Here is a 9,697-nt window from a genome sequence, read left to right as displayed (position 1 = left end):
TACAGTGTATTGCCTTATATACCATAACTCTAGATTCAGAGTAATTCTAGGCTAATTCCTACTTGGTATCTCCACAGGGATGTCTAAAAGGCTTCTCAAACATAATGAAGCCCTGACAGAAATCCTTCTCCTCTTCTGTATTAGTTGGTGAGAGCTGTGGTAACAAAGTGCCACAAACTGGGTGGCCTGAAACCACAGAGATGTATTCTCATACGGGGCTGGAAGCTAGAAGTCTGAAAGCAAAGGGTCGGCAGGGTCGGTTCCTTCTGGCCGGCTACGAGAGCGGACCCGTGCCTTGCCTCTCTCCTGGCTTCGGGTGACAGCGGTGGTTCTTTGCCTTCCTTGGTTTGTACATGCATCACTCCAATTTCTATCTCTGTCTGTATGCGGCCGTCCTCTCCCAGCGTCTGCATCTTCACATGGGGTTTTCTCTGCATATCTCTGTGTCTACTTTTCCCTCTTCTCATAAGGACACCAGTCATTTTAGATTAAGAACCACCTTATTCCAGTGTGACTTCATCTTACCTCAGCTAATTACACATGCAACAACCTTATTTCCAAATCAGGTCCTACTCTGAGGTACTGTAGATTTGAATTTCAACGTATCTTTTTGAATGATATAGTGTTCAACCCATAACATCTTCTTTCCTTGTTTTCCTAAATGTGTACCTTCCCCTGTCTTCCCCAGCTGTGTAAATGGCATCTGCAGCAGTGCAAGCCAGGAATCGGTGAGTAATCTTTGACTTCTCTGCATTCATCACCCCACCCTGATTCCTTCAGCAAATCCTCTCAGCACCACTTCCAAAACCATCCTGAATTCATCCCTGTCTCTTCACCTCCATTTCTTCCTTTCTAGTTGAAGCTACTGTTACCTTTCACATGACAATGGCACCAGCTCCTTGCTGGTCTCCCCTGACTCTGTTCTCATCTACAACCTGGTCTCATACCCTTTTGCTGAATATTCTCAACTGCATAGAATCTAAACATCTCACCAGTTCTTACAAAAATCCCAGTGATCTGGCCCCTCTCACTTCTCTGACCTCATTGTCCATCACTTGCTTTCTTCGATCCAGCCATATCAGCCTTCTCGCTGTTCCCTGGACCCCTAGGTCTTTGCACGCACCAGCCTGGAGCTTCATGTGGTTGTTCCTTCTTGTCAAGAAAATCTCAGCTTAAATTTACCTTATTTAGTGACACGTGATAGACCTTCCCTCTTAACCATCTAATCTAGGGCAGCCACTGAGTCATTCTCTATCATAGAGCTTTAAAAAAATTCTCTGAAGAGGCCAGGCACAATGGCTCACACCTGTAATCCCAGCACTTTGGGAGGCCAAGGCGGGCGGATCACTTGAGGTTGAGAGTTTGAGACCAGCTTGGGCAACATGGTGAAGCCCCATATCTACTAAAAGTACAAAAATTAGCCGAGCACCGTGGTGCGCACCTGTAGTCCCAGCTACTCAGGTGGCCGAGGCAGGAGAATTGCTGGAGCCTGGGAGGTGGAGGTTGCAGTAAGCCAAGATCATACCACTGCACTCCAGCATGGGCAACAGAGTGAGACTCTATATCCAAAAAAAAAAAAAAAAATTTTTTTTTCTCTGCAGAGAATTCAGTAAATATATTATTTTCCCTTTTTAAGTAGGTATTTACTGTCTTTTTCCTCAATTATAACACAATCTCCAGGAGAGCAGAGACTTTGTTTATCTTGATTACACCATCTAGAACTGTGCTTGGCATGCAGGAGGCACTCAATAAATATTTATTAAATGAATAATTAATCTTCCACAGAAGATCTTTGTGTACCAACTATTTTTTTTCCTTTTGGGAATTTATATAAATCATTCAGCAGGAGAAGGATTACTGGATCAAGAAATATAAACATATTTTGGCTCTTGAAGTGCATTGTCGAATTGCTTTGCAGAGAGGTAAGATCAGTTTTCATTTGCTGGGCAACCTTTCAAATCCCAAGTACTAAGACAGTGATTTCTAGTATGTGGGGGAAGGGGGAAGGGAAGCGAGAAGAGAAGGAGGGAAGTGAGGGAGGGCAGGCATAGGCCGAATCAGAGCTGCTGTCCCTGGTGGGTTAATGGAACTAGAAGCAGCAGCAGCGGTAATCAACCAAGCAGGCCCACCCTCCACAGCGTCTGAAAGGCCCACGCAGGGCAGGAAACATCTGTTCTATGAACGTGGGTCTGGCCACAGGAGCCAGAGTGAGCAGAAAAGCTGACAGGTGCACCTGCTGTTCGGCATGCTGTTGAAATCCTGAAGGCTGGGTCGGGGGCCAATGAGCAAGTAGGAGTGAGGGCACAAAGTGAGGCTTGGGTCTGGTACTGAAGGCTCCTTTGCAGAGGCTGTTTCTGGGTTGCAGCTACTCTGCTTAGGACACGGGATCTGGAAAATTAAGTTACACAAGGACCTCTGTCCATAAACCTCCAGGAACACAGCGGCCTCTTCACATAGTTCTGCCACTGCCAGGCCCATTCAGCAGCACGCTGGCCCTGGGTTCCTTTGCTTCCTGTGCGGCCACTAGAGCAATGGCATAATTTTTAAAAAGTGAAATAACATGAATAACATTTGCTAGGAACATTATAAAAAAGGTGTAGTAAAAAAAAGAATCCCTAAGAACAAATACATAGAGGCTGAGAATAAATAAATCAGACTAAGGTACTAGTTGAGTAATCCTTATCCAAAATGCTTGGGACCAGAAATGCTTCAGACTTCTGATTTTTTTCAGATTTTGGAATATTTGCATATACATAATAAGAATCTTGGGGATACACATCCCCTGAAGGTAATTTTATACAATATTTTAAGCAATGTTTTACATGAAACAAAGTTTGTGTTAAAGTACTTATGTGTGGAATTTTCCATTTGTGGTGTCATGTTGGTACGCAAAAAGTTTCAAATTTTGAAGCATTTCAGATTTTGGATTTTCAGATTTGGGATGCTCAAACTGCAACTATAAAAAGACAATAATTAGAAGAAAAAAAAGAAAAATTATTAAAACCGTACAAAAGTAAACAGGATGACCCATCCCAGATCCATAGAATAAGAACCTGCACTTTCACAAGCTCTTAAACACTTCTGAACTTTAACATGCCTATAATTTTCCTGGCTATCCTTTTTTTTTTTTTTTAGATAACAGTCTCACTCTGTCACCTAGGCTGGAGTGCAGAGGCTCAATCTTGGCTCACTGCAAGCTCCGCCTCCCAGGTTCACGCCGTTCTCCTAGCTCAGCCTCCCAGGTAGTGGGGACTGTAGGCGCCCACCACCACGCCCGGCTTTTTTTTGTATTAGTAGAGACGGGGTTTTACTGTGTTAGCCAAAATGGACTCGATCTCCTGACCTCGTGATCCGCCCGCCTTGGCCTCCCAAAGTGCTGGGATTACAAGCGTGAGCCATCGTGCCCAGCCTGGATATCTTATTTTCTGTTTCAGTAGGTCTAGGGTGGGGTCTGGGAATTTGCATTTCCAACAAACTCCCGGTGGCCAGAGACCAAACTTTGCATAGCATTGCTCTAAGGCTGACAGTCCCGAGGACCAAAAGAGGAAGGAAAATGGGAAAATGTGAGGCACTAGAGGAGGTTGTTTTTGAAGATAGTGGCCTTTCCCCAGTTTTTAAAAAAGCACACCAGGCAGTCTCTGTCTATGGTATCTTAGCACAAAGATGCTTTTGGTTTTTAATGCTATGTTTATATTTGTGCAAGATTCTACATTTTAAAAGTTCTCTCACTTGTTTAATCTTATTTCATCCTTGCAACAAATCTGTAAATTGGGTTGGAGGAAATTCTTTCATTATTTTTAAAAGATAGAACTGAGGCCCAGATTGTTAAGACAGTTGGAAATCACACTCCAGCTGGCTGCCACAGATTGTGGCCTCCTGAGTTGGCACTAAGGTGTTTTTCCTAAACATTATAACACTTTAGGGCTGATAATGTTACCTCCGCTTTCTAGATGGGCAAATTGGGACTTGATGAGGTTCAGGAATCTCTCTCCCAAGGCCACAAGTCAGGGCAGCTCCTCTGTTTCATGGTTCAGTGTCTTACTTCTTCACCATATCACTTTCCCATGGTAACTCCTCCTTTCTCTCTGTGTCTCTGACTCACACACACACAACATAGCCAAACCAATGAGCCATTTTAATTTCGACACCCAGCATTTATTTAATGAACAGACCACAATTTGGCCTTTTGCCTTTAGAGGTGAAAGGAGGAGGCAAGAAGAGGATGAATGATGACCAGCCTGGCCCCAAGGCCCCAACAGACTCAGGAAACCTTTCTGCCTTCTCTTCCAACTCTAAGCATATCTCCTTTCCTTTCCTCGCCCTCTGCCCTCAGAGAATTAGAATCTAGTCCTGGCTCTAATTTCCTGAAGGTTCTCTATTTGGAAAAGATATTATTAAGCCAAACAATCCTTTCCTTAACTCCAATTTCCCTTGTCTCATTCAGTTTCAACCCCCCCCTACCGACCACCCTCCCAACACCAACACACACACACACACACACACACACACACACACACCCCTCCAGCCTAACAACAAAAACAAAACCCTCTGATTGCTCCCATCTCATCTGTTAGACATGTTAGCCCTGGCTCCCACCGCCAGGGTCTCTGTTCGCCCCTGCAGGCCATGTTCCTATTAGGCCCTGAGGAGACACGAGGCTGCCTATAGGAAGGCAGAGGAACCTGGTGCTGTGCGTTCTAGCCCCAGCTCTGTTGTGGAACCCTCTTGGTGAGTCCTGGCTCCTCCCTGGGCCTGCTTCCTCATCTGTGAAATGGGGAGGCATTGATGAGATGATCTCTAGGGGATCTTGAAATGTCAATATTTTATAAATCTAAGTAGGATGTTCACAGGGAAAAAATTATTGAATTTATCACCTATAGTGTGCCAGAGATGTATTATTACCCAGCCACAAGTTACTTTTATTGTACCAGGCACTGTGCTAATCATTTTATGTGCATGATCTGTATTATCTCATTTGAGACTTGCAGAAGCCCTCTGACTTGGGTATTACGGGTACTTCTGTTTTTCAGATGTGAAAACTTCATCTTTTATTAAAGCAGTCAAGTAGATGTTTTCTTGACTATTAAAAGTTTCTCAGAGCTGAAGGGACATTAAGCCCCCTCTTGAATCACCCAGAAACATCCCTGGAAGGTGGCAGCTAGACTCTGTTCAGATGGCCCCAGCAATAAGGAACTTGGAGCTGACTCTACTTTTGAATGGCTCTGGCTATAAGAAAAAATGCTTCTTCACAGGGAGCCAAAACCAATGTCTCTGTAACTCCTGCTCATCTCAGTGGTGGGAAGAATGCGGTGTTCAGAGGCCTCATTTGGGCTTGTGTCCTGGCCCTTCCATTTATCAGCACCATAATCCTAGGCAAGCTGCTCCTCTGGACCTCCATGTTCACAGGTGAAAATGAAGGAATAGGATGAGATGAGCTCTAGGTCCTTATGATGTGGGCATTTTAGATTTGTATAATTCATGACTGTGCATGTAACATACACATATCTGACTATAATGATGGAAACAGAGGAGGAGTGGACTTTTCATGGCGGGGGCCTCTGTCAGGTATACAGCTGTGAGCATGGCCTGTGTATGTGCATGTTTCTGGGACAGGGGTTTGTGAAAGAGAAGAGTGGCCTTGGACAACTGGTGTGAGGGCTTGGTGTCCCTGGGAGCCAGTCTGGTGCTTAGAGCCAGGCTGGGGTGTTCTCTGTGTCTGATGTCATAGAACATCAACATCAGACAAAATGGATCAATACTGAAAACGACTACTCTATAATCATGATTGAGCAGGATATAAAAACAAGAACATTGTCCAAACCACAAAAATGACCACACACACCCCTTTCCTGGATAAAGTGAGTAAGTGCTGCTTCTTTTCCTCCCAGCTAGAAAATAAATAAGATACTGGGTCATAGGATTGCCCCTGCTTCCTGAAAGCATCCAATCCAGAGTAAAGTTCCACTTATTTGAGACTTCTCCCAAATACTATATCACAAGTACAAATCCTATACTAAGGCTTTTCTAATGCACTCTCACTGAGAAGCCTTATGTTCCCCATGATGTGTGTTCTCCCTTGTTGCAAAGACTCAATAAACAGAACCTTGTTCAGTTCCAGGTATTCCTGGTTGTCTTGACTGGAGGGAATTGATAAGTCTACAGCTTTCATTAGATTCTGAAAAGGATGGGAATGTGGCTGGAGAAAATTCCACAACCCACGCTGATCAGTCCCACTTTAAATTCATGACTAGAAACTTCAAGTGAACCCTTAAAATGAAGAAGCAAATATATTACGAGTCTTTAGTTGGTTCAGCCTCCCTCTCTTTTAGATAACTATCTCACCCTTCTTTCTTCCCGTCATGCCTCCAATTGCTCCTCCCTATCCCCCATCTCAGGTGACGATCTTGCGTCTTACTTCTCTGAGAAAGGGACTTCCACAGACTCTCACCACGTCTAACCCTTGCCAGCGTCTGCTGCATGTGCTCAGCTTCTCTGCCTACAACCATGGGTCATAGATCAGGGATCAGTATGCTGCTGCCCAAGGGCTAAATCCAGCCTGCCTAGTCCATGCCCGTTCTTTTCTGCATTATCTATGGTTGCATTTGTGCTACAATGAGAAAGTTGAGAAGTTGCAATAGAGACTGTATGGCCCACAATGCCTAAAATATTTACAGATATTTTAATGCATGGCTCTTTACAGAAGTTTGCTGACTCCTGGCATAGGCGAGCTAGTCATGTACTTATTTAAAGCCAGGTCCTCCACTTGTGCTCCAGATCGCATCCACTCTTACATCTTCAAGGATATTACTCTAGTAATTCTTCTTTGTCTCTCCTGCATCGTCAATTATTTACTCTTTACTGAGTCATTCCCTTTAGAACACAATATGTTATTTCTTCCATCTTAAACATTCCTTCACTCTACTTCCCTCAGTCCATTTCTTTGCTCCTTGAATGAGTTGTCCATACTCCCTGTCTCCAAATCCTCTCCTCCTATTTACTCTTAAACTCACTCTATTCAGGCTATTCTTCCTACTGCTCCACACAACCTGCCCTGTCAAAATCACCATGCTAAACCCAATAGCCAAGTCTTTATCTTACTGCTCTCTGTAGCATTTGATACAGTTCAACACTCTTCCTCCCAGAACCTCTTTCTTTTGTTTGGCTTGTAGGGGACCTCATCTCTTGTTTTTCTCTTAATTCAATGGATCCTCTATCTCTTTTCTCTAATAATTTCATGTTGGAATGCTCAAAAGGTCTATCCTTGGTCTTCTTTTTTTCCCCTCCTCTGTCTATATTCACATCCTTTGATCTTAACTAGTCTAATGGTTTTAGTATGCTGATGACTCTCATATTTATATTTTTCAGCCCAGAGCTCTCTCCTGAACTCCAGAACTGTATGACCCATTGCTTTCCAGACTCCTTCACTTGGATGTTTAATAGATTTCTTCTAAGACTCAACATATCCAAAACTGAACAGATTCCTAACTCCTCACAACCTGCTCCATCTACAGCCTTCCTAATCTTAGGCAATTCCATCTTTCCAGTTGTTCAGGCCAAAAATTTTAGCATCATCCTTGACATTTCTCTTTCTCTCACACTTATTTCCACTCTATCAGGGAATTCAGTCAAACCTACAATATTAGCCCCTTCAATTAAGCCTACTATATTAGTCCCTTTTGTATTGCTATTAAGGAATACCTGAGGCTGCATAATTTATAAAGAAAGAGATTTATTTGGTGCATGGTTCTGCAGGCTGTACAAGAAGCATGGTGTCAGCACCTGCTTCTGGTGAGGCCTCAGGAAGCTTACAATCATGGTGGAAGGGAAAAAAGAGCCTAAGTAGAACCTGGTGAGAGAGGAAGCAACCAGCAAGAAGGAGGTGCCAGGATCATTATAACAATCAGATCTCACGGTAACTAACAGAGTGAGAACTCTCATTACCATGGGAGGGCACCAAGCCATTCACGAGGGATCCACTCCCATGGCCCAAACATCTTCTACCCCACCTCACTTCTGACAATGGGGATCACATTTCAACATGAGATTTTGGGGGACAAATATCCAAACTGTATCATTTATTTTTAAAGTATATCCAGAATTCAACCACTTTTCAATACCTCCACTGCTACCACTCTGGTCTGAGGCACCATCATCCCTCACCTAGTTTATTACAGTAGCCTCCTATCCATTGTCTTTATCCTTGCCTTATTTTCAACACAGCAGTTACAGTAGTCCTTTAAAAAGGCAAGACAGACCATGTCACTCTTCTGTTCAAAGCCTTGCAGTGGCTCCTGTTTCCTTCCAAGTAAAGCCAAAGCCTCTTCCATTGACTTCATAATCTATACCTGCCACTCCCGCTTCCTTGCTTTCCCTGTGACACACCAGCATGCTCCTGCCTTAGGCCGGACACCATGTACCAAGAGTGCCAGGAACACTCTCCCCCGACTAGCTATGTGGCTCACTCTTTCACATCCTTCAAGTCTTTGCTCAAATTTCACCTTCTCATTGAAGTCCACCCTGACCTGGCCACCCTATTTAGAACTGCAACCCCTCCCCTGACCATTACCAGTCTCCCTTAGTCTGCTTTACTTTTATTTTTTTCCCATTGCTCTTATCACTTTCTGAGATCCAAGATTAATTCCTTAATTATTCTCTTTATTTTTTATTACATATCTTTCCCAGTTGGAATCTATGTTCCACAACGGCAGGAATCTTGGCACCAAGCACCTAGAATTGGGCCTAGCCTACAGTTACCAATCAATACATGTTTGTTGGATGTTGCTGAATACATTAGTATCACAGGGTCTGGAAAGAAAGACTGAATACGACTTTCGTCCAGAATCTCTCACTGAGAAATATGGAGTGAGGCTGCTTGCCTCAACCTTGGCTCATAGTCACCTCCATGTATTTTCTTAAGACAGAGTATTTAAACTTCAATCATTTGCAAGCCAACTGCATGATTTTTGCCCTAAGAATAATCTTACCTTTATTTACTCAATACTTTTTCTTAAATAGACTTACTTCTTGGGAAATAAATTTATTTTGGAAGAAAATATTATATCATGGCTTTGATGTGCTAGCTTTTAAAAATACATGTTAAAATAAACATATAGCTACTAAAATGAACAATTGTGCATCACATCACCTAAGAACATCTTGCTTACCCCTGGGGAAACCTGCCTTAAGCATTCCCCCTTAACCAGAAAGGCCCTCCTACACCTCCCACCTACCCAAATCCCACTGTCCTTCTCCAGGAAGCCTTGGCAGTTCTTCCAGCTTACTTCTCTGAGCTCTTTCCATACTCACAGACGAAATATGTAAGCCCAGGCCGGGCACAGTGGCTCACGTCTGTAATCCCAGCACTTTGGGAGGCCAAGGGAGGTAGATCACGTGAGGTCAGGCATTTGAGACCAGCCTGACCAACATGGTGAAACCCCATCTGTACTAAATACAAAAAATTAGCTGGGTGTGGTGGCACATGTCTGTAGTCCCAGCTACTCAGAAGGCTGAGGCAGGAGAATCGCTTGAACCCAGGAGGCGGAGATTGCAGTGAGCTGAGACTGTGCCATTGCAGTCCGGCCTGGGCAACAAGAGCAAAACTGTCAGAAAGAAAGAGAGAAAGAGAGAAAGAGAGAGAGAGAGAGGGAGAGAGAAAGAAAGAAAGAAAGAAAGAAAGAAAGAAAGAAAGAAAGAAAGA

The sequence above is a fragment of the Piliocolobus tephrosceles genome, chromosome 14, assembly GCF_002776525.5.
Source record: "Piliocolobus tephrosceles isolate RC106 chromosome 14, ASM277652v3, whole genome shotgun sequence".
NCBI classification, from domain to species: Eukaryota; Metazoa; Chordata; class Mammalia; order Primates; family Cercopithecidae; genus Piliocolobus; species Piliocolobus tephrosceles.
The sequence above is the reverse complement of the archived record's forward strand: the minus strand, read 5'-3'. Positions refer to the sequence as shown.